We start from the raw sequence: 12,838 nt of genomic DNA on the forward strand, positions 1-12,838 counted from the left end.
TAATTATCAATTCAATGTTGGGCTACTCCCTAATCCTAATCCTAGAATTAAGAAAATTACTCCATGAGATTAGAAATATAAGACATTAATGTTGTAGCTCCTCCGAAGTCCTCGATGCAACCTCCTCCTCGATCCCCTATCACAGGATTGGATAAAATTCTTAGATCACCAGATACCTCTAAACCGCTGCCCCTTGGTTCCTTTTATAGTTTTAGAACCATGATAGGGTTACCTAAAAAGTAGAGCAACCCTAACATACTTTTCTAAAGAATAGGGGCAACTTAATATAATTTCCTAAAAGTAGGAAAGGCTTAATAGAATTTTTTTTTAAATAGGAGAGGTGCTGCCATGCCAGGGTCGTGCTAGGAGATACAACCAAGCCATGTGGCCTGTTGGATGTTCTTGGTCAGATGGCCGAGCAGACCATGGTCGTGTCATATGACAAGGGCAGGCCATGTTCCATTCTGGAGTTCTTCTCATCAAGTGGTAGCAAGGGGCATGACCATGTTAGGGGACATGACAAGTCCATGTTCCTTGATGGAAGTTTCGGTTGATGCTCTGATGCCAATAATGCTTCTTGGATGATCCATGGTCGTGGAATGTAGCACGTTTTGGCCATGGATTGATGTGAAAAATCCACAAGTGCACGATTATCATCAAATAATAAAATAGTAAATCTTGTACTAGTCAAAATTATGAAGCAGACTATCTAGAACAATCAAAATTGCAAGAATCATGAGAGAAAGAAAATATATAAAGAAAGCAAGAGGGGTTTTTGAAGAAAATCAATTTTAGGGAACAATTCTAAGATTTTGATTTAGCCACGATGAATGTTAACACCCTAAATATTATTCATTTTCTTACCTCAATATTGATATGCATGAAGGTGGTCTATTCCGAGATAACCAATATAGACATTAGAATTATACCGGTGTGTTTATCTAAACGTGATACCTACTTTCAAGGTAGCCTTATTAGAGCAACCAATTTCTTAGAGAGGCTACTATCACGATGCCCCATAGTCCTCTAGGTACTATCCCCTAGTTTATGAAGTCAAATTAAGGTAAACCCATTAAGTTCTATGATAGTCAATGGAACCCTCGTGAGGTTTTGAACTATTTTCACGAACAACTCCTCAAGTCTCGATCCTTATGGGTTTGAGAGTTGGGTTCATTTTTCAGTCCTTCCCCACGTCCTGTGGTATATGAAGATGCATGGTTAGTATCATAATCATGTATGTATAATAAAGCTATATCATGGATCAACATATCATACAATAAATAAAAATGAATAGATATATAAAAATAGTGTCAACAATACATTGGGCTACTCCCTCATCTTAAAATTAAGAGTATTATCCCAGAGAGATGGAGTAACAAACAAAAAAAAAATAAGAAAGAAGACATTTTGCAACTCAAAATCAAGTAGAAAAGCAGAAGAGAATGCTTAGTCAAGTGTTGATCGTCATCTTCGGGCGAACTTGGTGGACAGAATCTCTGACAGTTCCTTGGAAATGACTCTCTTAGTGCTCCTTGTCATAAGGAAACCCCCTCCTAGGGAAGGAGAAAACCCCTTGATCCCTTGATGATGCAAACAACAACCTTATGGGTTCTTTTATAGCCTCCAAAGTATTCCAAATTTGTTGAAACATTCCTAAATTGTCAGGGTGCCACCATCATGCCATAAAATGATGTGTTTTAGGCCTTGAAATTGGGCTTTTATGGGTTTTATACTAAATAAAACCTGTAGATCTCTGAATTATCTTTGATTTGATATATTGTATGTTTTGTGATTTAATCCGAGTCAATAGTTATAGCCTCTATAAATTTGCTCTACTATTTTGTATTAATAGACCACCATGGTGCAGCAAGCAACACAAACATGCTTGTTGGCACAACCGGGATGTGTCAGAGGTTGAATGTTCAAACACGGTCATGCCCGTGAGCATAGCCTAGGTGTGTCGAATGCTATGGACTCCGTGGTTGCTCCGTTTCACGTCTAACTTCATCTAGAGGAACACATCCATGTCATGGGACATGCAGAGTGTATTTTTTGTTGGTGCAAGAAGCACTAGATTTTGTCTAGAGTTTCGATGTTTGACAATACACCTAGGTCTAATCAATTTGACCAAGGGTTGATCCAAACAGGACCTAAGTTTGGATGTGAGTGAAGTCTAGTCAGGTCAGTTTGACCAGATGACTAGCGAGAAGTCCTAATCGGTTAGACTAGGCAGTGGAAGTCTTGATCTGAAAGATTGGGCATTATAAGAAAAAATCTAATACACAACATTTGAAAGACAACACTTTTTGTCAAAAGGGTTGTCTTTTTTTATTCAACAACGTTTTTAGTCAAAAACGTTGTCTTTTAAAAATCAAAGACAACGTTTTTTCAGAAAGCGTTGTCTATTAGCGTTTTTTTTGTCAAAGATAATGCTTTTTCAAAAAGTATTGTCTATTAGCATTTTTTTTGTCAAAGATAATGGTTTTTAAAAAGTGTTGTGTTTGAGGATATCTTATATCGAGGTCATCCGCCTGCTCACTTCCCTCCGCCTCGCTCTCCAAAATTTAAACCTTAGCAATTCCCGCTGCCTCCCTCACCTTCCTCTCTCGCCGCGATGTCGGAGATGGAGTTCCGCTTCTGCACCGCTACCCTCTCTAGAATCCGCACCACAGACAAGGCCTCTGACCACCATCTACCCCTCTTTGTCGCCAGAGTCCACCTCTTTTTGGATCTCCGATGCGAGCATGAATCACTCGCTATTAATCCAAGCTCTAGAAGAAAGCCATTGTTTTCGTTTTCCCCGCCTTCTCTTCCTCGTCCCAATAGTTAGCATGAAATTACTTTTTCTCTGTGAAGGATCTCCTCTCCCGCTGCCGCCCTCCCGATCTGACCCTCCTACTCCGATCTCAATGCCCCTATCAAACTGAGACTATGTTGGAGGCTTCGATGATGCGGCAGCGGATGGCGACGAGGACGGCGGGGCTGAAGTGAAGGTTGATGTCAGATGGGAGATTTGTAGGGGAGGGAAGGCGTTCAAGGCCGTCGATTACATTCCGTGCCTGGATAATTGGAAGGCCATCAAGGAGCTTGAGTCGCGGTGACACATGGAGCACCGGGAGCGGCATTGCCCCAAACCCAGCCCCAGGTGCCTTGTGTCGTTGTCGCGGGGCTACAAGGTGCCGGTTCTGTGGCCCGAGAGCAGAGACATGGTGAGATTGATTCTTGCTATGTATCTGATACCCTGATCCCATGTTAACACGTACTGATCTAGGACAAGGAAAGTGCTACCACTTTGAGAAAAATATGGAATGATAAGTCAGCATCTGCCTAGGATTATAGACTACATTGTTTCCCTTCAGGATCTTTTTTTCTTGTTAAACTGTTCATTTCCACATCATCGATTGATTTCCAAGTTTCTTCTCTTCAACAATAGTATTCACCTTGCTTCGTTGAAAATTTCCCTTTCTTCGTATTTATTGGAAAGTTCATTGATGTTCGTGAAATCATGTTGACTTCTATAGATTAGAAATATGGAGCATTGTTAAGTGTGAAAAATAGTATAAAAATGACGAAATTCATGCCTATCATCGGATTATACTTTAGTCGTTTGGAGCTTAACCTATCATTCAATGTATGAGTCTTACTAAAATCGGCTATTTATGGTATGCAGATTTGGTATAATAATGTTCCTCATGCCAAACTTGTTGATTATAAGAAAGATCAAAACTCGGCACGGAGATCTGATGATTACCTTGTTTTCCCTGGAGGTGGAACTCAATTTAAAGATGGTGTTTCTAGATACATTGAGTTCATCGAGCATATATGTGAGCATTCTTAACTATTGGACGTTCTGTTGCTAATTTCAGTAAAAAGAATAGAAGGAGCATGTCTGTACTATAGGCCAATGTGCTACTCCTATAGTTATGGATTTCTTTCTTTGTTAGTTTTTCTTCTCTATTGAGTTGGTGAAATTTTGCTTTAAGATTATTCAATTAGTGCTCTCTTTATGGCTTAGGGCTCACCTTTTGATATCATTGAGGATTAAACATAAATGCATGTTCTGTTCTATTCTATTTCTGTGCCTTCCTTTCTAACAAATGTTAAGTATTCTCGATTAGTTTCAAATTTTATTATCATTTGTTATCTTGCTTCCAGCTCTAATTTTTATTGCATTGGAGGAAACAAAGGTTCAAATTTCATGCAATGGCATGACATGACATTTCATAGCTATAGGCCATGGACCATCCCCCTTATCCTTAATCCAAGTTCAGCCATTCATCATTCATGCTTTTAATTAGCATGAAACTAACCAGTATGCATGAAACTGACCCGTGTGCATAATTAGCATGTTTAACATTTCTATTTTTATAATTTATTTGTTAACCTTTTTCTTGTAGGATGATGCTTCCGACAATCAAGTTGTGCATGAAAAAGAAGTAGAAGAAGAAGAAGAAGAATGTGGTCATTCCTACTTGCTCCATGATAAGTTTGGTCTTGTTTGCCGTATTTGTGGAGTCATATAGAAAAGCATAGATACTATATTTGATTACCAATGGACAAAGGTACTAAAATGCAACTAAAACCTTTACAGTTATATCTTAGCTTAGTTCTTATTGGTTTAAATAAAGATGTTACTTATATATTCCATATTTTAAATTGAAGGGACAAAAGAGGATGTGATTACAAAAGCACTTAAGCCGGACTTGTAAGGGGCATTGGATCGAGGTCATATCACTTCAACAACATATTTCAAAGTTGGTAGAAGCATATATTATGTAATTAAGTCTATGTAATACTTTTGTAATAGACAATGATTTTGTATATAGAAGCCATTTGGTAAATATAATAGACAATAATTTTATACATGGAAAATATAATAATTTTTATTTATTGATAATAATATTTGTATAATAGACAACACTGTTAAATATAATAGACAACGCTGTTAACTGTAATAGAAAACGTTGTTAACTATAATAGACAACGCTTTAAAGGTTGCAAAAAGTATTGTCGATGTTAATAAAGACAACGCTTAAAAAGACTTGTCTTTGAGAGGCCTCTTTTACAACAGGAGATTTTACAACGCTTTTTCTGCCAGACAGACAACGCATAAAAAATGTTGTGTATTAGCTTTTTTCTAGTAGTGGGGCAAGGAAGTCCTAGTGAGTGAAGGTAGGCAAGGGAAAGTCCTAGTTGTAGACTAGGCAAAGGCAAGTCCTGGTTTGAAGGATCAGGCAGAAGTCTTAGCAAAGTTAAGTGCACCATGTGCAAGTCCATGCAGTGTCAGAGGACTAGGAAGCGTGGCCAAAGTCCAAGCGAGTAGGGTCAGGATGACCAGAAGGCTTAGTGAAAGTCTAGGCGGTTAGGAGGACCAGGACCCAATAGCAAATTCCTAGGGATTGAGGACCACAGCTAAGTGGGAAGTCCAACAAATCTGGAGGACTTGTTGGCAAAGTCTCCTGAATGGAGTGGGTAAGGGCGTGTTCCTAGTTTGGGAACAGTAGGTGTCAGACTAACCTAGAATTTTGATAGAAATGCGAAGTTAGACCCACAGGGTAAGATTTAGGTTGCTTGCATGTTTGTATGCTTATCTTGCAGGAACCAGGAGCTGTAAGCAAGATGGAGAAGACATAAGTGAAGCAAACAGAGACAGCTGAATCAAGCCCAATCCAGGCGACCTTATCCGAGGTTCTAGTCGATTGGATGGTCCAGGCGATCGGATTGTGGATTCCAGGCGACTCGGGATCGGATAAACGCAACAGAACTCAAAGTCTATCAAGACCCTCCACGTCAGCACAGAGTCGACCAGAAAGCGTCGACCAAAAGTCGAGCTGCAAAGATAATGGATTGGCGGTCTACATGGAGTCGCCTGGAACGAGATTCCAATCGACCGAAATGGGCTATAAAAAGAGGGTGAATGTGCACAACTAGAGATATCTTCTACAAGCCCTTCTCTCCAACTAGTGGTGATTTTGAACGCGAATGAAGCTAGGCTCTTGCAACCGAGGAAAATTCAGGAGGAGTGCGCGGCGCTCAGGACTTCCAGATCGGATCGACAAGTGATTGGTTATTTTCTTTCAGTCTATTCATTAATTTATTGTTATTCTTTATTGGACTGTAAGACGGGTTTCTCCGCCTCCGAACGGACGTTTGGAAAGGAGACCACTAGTGGACGGACGCCTCCCGTACATAGGCCTTGGACGTACTAACCTTGGGGGGTTAGGAACCAAGTAAAAAATCCATGTGCCCCTACTTGTTTTCTAATATTCAGCTGCTTAGTTTTCTGATAGAACGAACGTACGAAAAAGTGACGATCACGCTATTCACCCCCTCTAGCGTGTTACACGATCTTACATTCTTTATTATGGACTCTCATTCCAAGGCTTTTTAGGTCCAAATACACTCTGAATTCATGTCCTATCAGCAAAAAGTCTAAACAGTATATCTCCGAATAGGAAAAATAATGCAAAAATGATAAACACATGTAAAATATGCCAATGGAATGATGTAAATGTATGAAAAATAACACTAAAAATATATTCATAAATCACACACATCACATCCCCAAACTTACACTTGTGTTTGTCCTCAAGCAAAATCTACAATCTAAATTTATGTGTGTGAGCGATGCATCATAATCCCTAATGACTCCGTCTAATACTAGCCTATAGTTTCACTAATGAGCAAAGGTAAATGAATTATCTCAATGTGGCCTAACTGAAGGTTCTTTGTGCTTAGTGCAAAAGTGACTTGACTTTGATGTTTCAATCACCATTCCTAGTTAACTCGTCATCTAGCCATGTTCCTAAAATGTTTTTTGAATCCATCTAAACTGTCATTCTATCATATCTCTAAACTCTTGGAGTGCATTTGGTTCAAGTTATCATGCATAACCTTAGTTATGTGATTACTAAATAATCACAATCAAGATTATGAGGTATAAAATATAACCTGATGTTGTTTGGTTCAACTTATTTATTTGGAGGGAATAAAATATAACAATTTAACATTTACTATATTAATCTTGATTCAATTTATTTTTAGAATAAATTAAATTAATAATATTAATATTAAGAATATTAATATTAATAATATTAATGATGATAATAAATTAATAATATATAAGATAATTAAATATAATTTATTTATAATTTAAAATTTATAATTTTTTATATATTTTAATAAAATAATTTTATAATTATTTTAATAAAATAATTTATTAAATTAATAAATATAATTTATTAATTTATTATTAAATTAATAAATATAATTCATTAAATTTATAAATATTTAAATTTTTATTGAATTAATTAACTCAGTTTTAATTAAGTTTCACGGTACATTTCAATTAACTCAATTTTAAAATTAGAGGGTAATCATGGAAAAAAATTTATTAACTTCCAAAATTACAGAAAATCTTAGGCTGCCAAGGTGATCACATTTCATATTTATAACCCATTTGCTAACATTTTGTTGATGTGACGGTGATGTTGCATTACTTAAGAATCATTGATTACCTCAATCAAATAAGATTATTGTTGATAACCTGAACCAAACAAGATTATAACTTTGGATAGATAACCAAAGTTATCAACGATATTTAGAATCAAATGCCCCCTTGGAGTGTTCCAAGATACATCTTTATCATTCTAGAATTTTTTTTATAATACCCTAAGATTCTTTATTAATATAGTATAATACTCTAGATAAGTGTAATAGTAGAGTGTCTAGAATTTTCTACTAGAAGTACCTTCAAGATTTTAAAACCGTTGTGGTAAAATACTTAGGGGGAATTTGGTTGAAGGTTATCGTTGATAACCTTAGTTATCTGTCCAATATTATCAATGATAATCTTGTTAATTTGGTTTAGGTTATGATCGATTGTCAATTAATGCAGCATCACCACCACATCAACAAATGGGTTATAATATGAGAATGTGATTACCTTAGCCGTCTAAGGTTTTCTATGATTCCGAAGGTTAACAATTTTTTTCATAATTACCCTTTAATTTTAAAACTGAGTTAATTAAAATGTATCATGAAATCTAATTGAAACCAAGTTAATTAATTCAATAAATTTTAATTTAAATATTTATAAATTTAAAAAAGATAATTTATTTTAAATTTAAAAAAATAAAATTAATGAATTATATTTATTAATTTAATAAATTATTTTAATAATATTATTATTTTATAAATTATATATAAATTTATTTTAAAATTTAAAAAATAAAATTAATGAATATATATATATATATATATATATATATATATATATATATATATATATTTTAAATTTTAAAAAATAAAATCAACGAAATATATTTATTAAAAAAATAAAATCAACGAAATATATTTATTAATTTAATAAATTATTGTCGCATATTTATTTATTTATTCATTTAGTGTTTGAAGCATGCAGCAATTGACAAAGCACTACTCAACCGCCGACGAGCTGCATTCGTCCCGCTTGCCCTTCTTCTCCGGCACACCGCCGTCGTTCCCTGCCAGAGCCATGTACTTGTCCTTCCTCGTGAACTGAGTGCACTCGTAGCACAGCTCCGAACCAATCGCTCGTTGGATGTAGTTTGCGACGTCGTGGCTGGACTTTCCGCCGCCGCTGCAGGTGAGCTCGCTGGGCAGCTTATTGAGGAAGGTGACCTCGTATCTGGGGTTGGGATTCATGAAGAAGTAGAAGGAATCGATCCACTTCCACCCTCTTGCCGTCGTGGCATAGAACATGCTCACCCTGCTCTCCATCGCCACCGGCACGATCTCGTCCGTTAGCTCCGCGAAGAGCGCAGAGAAGCGCAGCAAGAAGGGCTCACGGCACGTGGTCCCCTCGGGGCAAATCACTAGGTCGCCGTCCTGCAGCAGCCTCTTGATCATGGTGGCGTCGCGGTCGCGGTCGCGGGTGAGGCGCACGGTGCGGATGGGAGAGAGGATCTCGGAGAGGCGCGAGACGGAGTAGGTGACAGCGGCGATGGGGCGGCCCAGGGCCATCGAGACGAAAATGGGGTCGAGGAGGGTGCGGTGGGAGCAGACGAAGAGGACGCCGGAGTGCCCTGTGGACTTGCTTGGGGGCGGCGGCGGGGTGCCGCGCACCGTTATGCGCACGCCCAGCGCCTGTGAGACGTGGTAGAAGAAGCGCATCGGGAGGAGCGATCCGGAGGCGATACGGATGCAGGCGAGGAGGAAGCCGACGGGCAGCCAAAGGAGGGTGAGGAAGGCCAGCGGCGGCGTTGGCCGGAGGACCAACCGGCCGTCGTGAAACATGACGGGCTTCGGCAGACTCTCCGTCGGTACTGGACCCGCTTGCGACTTTGACTCCGGAGGCACCACGTACCCTTCCTGTTACAATTAACTCATTAATTTTCTTATTTTGTTAATTAATGAGTATTTCTTCAAAATGAGTTATATTTTTTAGCCCCTCGAGTAAAATATATTTTATGAGTAAAAAAAAAAAAGGAGAGGGCCTAATTTTAATGGCAAATATATATACATATAGGGTGAGTAAAAATTTAATTAAATCGAATAAATTGATTGAACGGATTGAATTTAAAATTTTAATTTTAGTTATTTTAAAATTTTAATTATTTTTTTAAAAAATCTGATTAATTCAGTTCGATTTCAATTTTAAAATTTCTTATTCGATTATATTGAAAAAATAAAATAAATTAAATTAATTAAAATAAAAAAAATTTTAAATTTTTAAAAAATAAATTTATAAATCTTTAACTAAATTGATAAATTTATATAATATTTAAATAATTCAATTATTTCAATTAATTGAATCGGAAACTGAATTAATAAGTTTTTTATCGATTCAATTTATTTAATTTTTATTTAAAAATTCAGTCGGTTCGATTAGTTTTAAAAAATTCGGTTCGATTTCGATTTTAATCCAATACTCACCCTTTTTATATATATATGAGCAATGATATTTAGCATGAAAAAGTCTAACATAAAACTAATATGACACACTCAAATGCATGCCTGTGGGTAATAAATTTACATCGATGGAAAATACTGCATGTAGTGTGTCATGTTGAAAAGGTTTTCATACTACATATCATTTTTCTAAATATATATAAAACAATAATATACTACATGAAAAATATTGTATAACATGAAATTCAACATGACACATTGCATATAGTAGATCCTACATCCATGTAGGACCCACATCCATATAGTTGAGTATGTCATATTGAATTTCATACTATATTTTTCATGTAATATATCATTTTTCAAATATATATATATATATATATATATATATATATATATATATATATATATATAGATTTGATCTCCCGTCCCCGACTCCCGTGCGCGACACCCGACCCACGCCCGCTGCCGCCGCTCCCGTTTCGCCGCCGGCCACCTCCGGCCGCCGGCTCCGATCGACCGCACTCGCCGGCGTTCACCGGCGTCGGTCCGGCCGGATGTCTCGGACGGCCACGGAATCGGACCACAGTGGCTGGCGGCGATCCGGCCAAATGCGCAAATTCCGGCCGGAGACCGGCCGGGGAAGGCCGGGTCCGGCGGTCCTTCCCCGGCCGGTCTCCGGCCGGAATTCGGCCGGATTCCGGCCGCGATTTGGCCGGAATCGCCGCCAGCACTGTGGTCGATTCCGGAAATTCGCCGCCGTCCGGCCACATCACGGCCGGAGACCGGCCGCGGTCGACGCGCCGGCCAGTGGCGCGTCGATCGGGCCCGGCCGGCGGCCGGATGGCCGGACGGCGATGAATCGCGGCGGCAGTGGGCTGTCGCGTTTCTGGCCGATTTCGCCGCCGTCCGGCCACCTCCGGCCGCCGGCCCCGACGCCGATCGAGCGCCGGCGAGTGACTTTCCAACGGGGCCGGTCCGGCGGGCGTCGGTGACCGGACGGCGGCGCGACGGCGGTGGAAGCGGCGATGGGTCGGGTGTCGCGCACGGGAGTCGCGGACGGGCGGTGCGCAGGATATCATTTCTCTATATATATATATATATATATATATATATATATATATATAATTTTGTCTAATCCACTTGTAATTAAGCAATTAATTAATTTTATACCTGACAGAGACTCATGAAGGGATAATCGCTCTCTCTGTCCCCCAAGCCTATCTCCGGCGCCGCCTCCGGCATGTGCTTGCGCAACGCGGCCGCCTTGTTCCTGCCGACGAGAACCCCTGGGCGGCTGACGAACCCCGTGGCGCGGCCCCTGCACGTCTGTATCTCCGTCCCAATCACCAGATGCACCCCCAGGTAGTCCTTCAGGAAGGCCTCCACCATGATCCTGGGGTTCGCCGTCAGCACGCACCGGCGGCCGCATGCCGAGAACACGCGCCACGTCTCCGGGTGGAGATTCGTGGCGTAGAATTTGGGCAGCACCGCGCGCGCAGGTGGACTCGATGTCCTCCACGCGCACCCCGGCGAAGGTCGCGAAGATCAGCACCTGGATCCCGGCCGACTCCGAGGCCAATTGGTAGAGCAGGCCAGCCAAGGGCGCCGCTAGCAGCAACAGTAGGAGCCTCAGCGGGCCGCCTACGTCGTAGGCGACGAGCGCGAAGTAAGGGAAGGAGCTGCGGCCTAGGAGGAGGGTGCCGTCCATGTCGGCCACCACCGTGTGGCCCTCGCGGCCCGCCGACGAGCAGTGCTCTACGGTTCTAAATGGCGGTGCGCTTCCGTTGGACGCCACCATTGTTGGGATCTTCGGTCGATCGCAAACTCTGCTTATCGTCTCAATTGTATTGGTCGTGGTATATATATATATACACACACGAGCATACGTTCCATATATCATATCGCTTAATGTTGCGTTCGTTCAGCAAGCCATCCCTAACTCGGGACCATGATTAATTAACTCTTGTTGTCTCACATGGTATATCTCATGTTGTATCTCATTCATGTGCATATCTCATCATTTAAAGTGCTAATATCTTTGTATTAACACTGTTGAAATGTATCATTTTATATAGACACTAATATCTTTGTATTTACACTGTTGAAATGTATCATTTTATATAGACGCTAGCTTTTGTAGACTTGATCATGATTCAAAATCAATAATTTGACTATCCTAAGAATACCCTTAACTTTTCAAGGCAATTATGGTTTACTATTTAGAATAGTCTATTACAGTGTTGGTGCAAGGAGCACTAGTCTGTTTCTAGAGTTTCAATGTTTGATAATACACCTAGGTCTGCTCTGTTTGATCAAGGATTAATCCAAATAGGACCTAATGCTTGGATGTGAGTGAATTCTAGTTAGGTCAAGGTTGATCAAAGAGTAGCAAGAAGTCCTAGTCGGTTAGACCGGACAAGGAGAGGTCATAGTTGAGGCTAGACAGGGAAGTTCTAGTTGGAGGGTAGGCATGGAAAGTCCTAGCTAGAGGTTAGGCAGAGAAAGTCCTGATATGGAGGATTGAGTAAGGTAGACCCGGTTTGGAGGACTGGGCAAGGAAGTCTTGACTGGAGGTTGGGCAAGGGAAAATCCAAACAGGTCAAGAATGATCGGATGTTTGGCAAGTGAGAAGTCTACCTATGGAAGTGATTAGTCCCAACTGGTGGTTAGACAAGAGAAAATCTAAATAGAATGTTTGATAGGTGGAAAGTCTACCTATAGAAGTAATTAGTCCTAACTAAAAGTTAGACACGGATAAACCAGTAGGTTAGACCTATAGGGTAAGGCATAGATAAGCCTAGTGGGTCAGATGGACTACAGATAAGCTTAGGTTGCTTGTTTGTTTGTATGTTGATCTTGCAGAGACCAGGAGTTGGAAGCAAGATGGATAAGTCGATTGCACCAGGTAAAATGCTCATGATTCAACCTAGACATGCTTCGACAA

At 40.0% G+C, this 12,838-nt stretch overlaps 1 pseudogene; it reads right to left on the reverse strand.

Annotated features, from left to right (window-relative positions):
• Nucleotides 1-8,436: 8,436 nt before the first annotated feature.
• On the reverse strand, nucleotides 8,437-11,692 carry LOC141812764 (glycerol-3-phosphate acyltransferase RAM2-like; annotated as a pseudogene).
• Nucleotides 11,693-12,838: the final 1,146 nt, after the last annotated feature.

Source organism: Curcuma longa, chromosome 19 (assembly GCF_044706935.1).
Source record: "Curcuma longa cultivar G26 ecotype Majalengka, Jawa Barat chromosome 19, ITB_CL_G26_1.1, whole genome shotgun sequence".
NCBI classification, from domain to species: Eukaryota; Viridiplantae; Streptophyta; class Magnoliopsida; order Zingiberales; family Zingiberaceae; genus Curcuma; species Curcuma longa.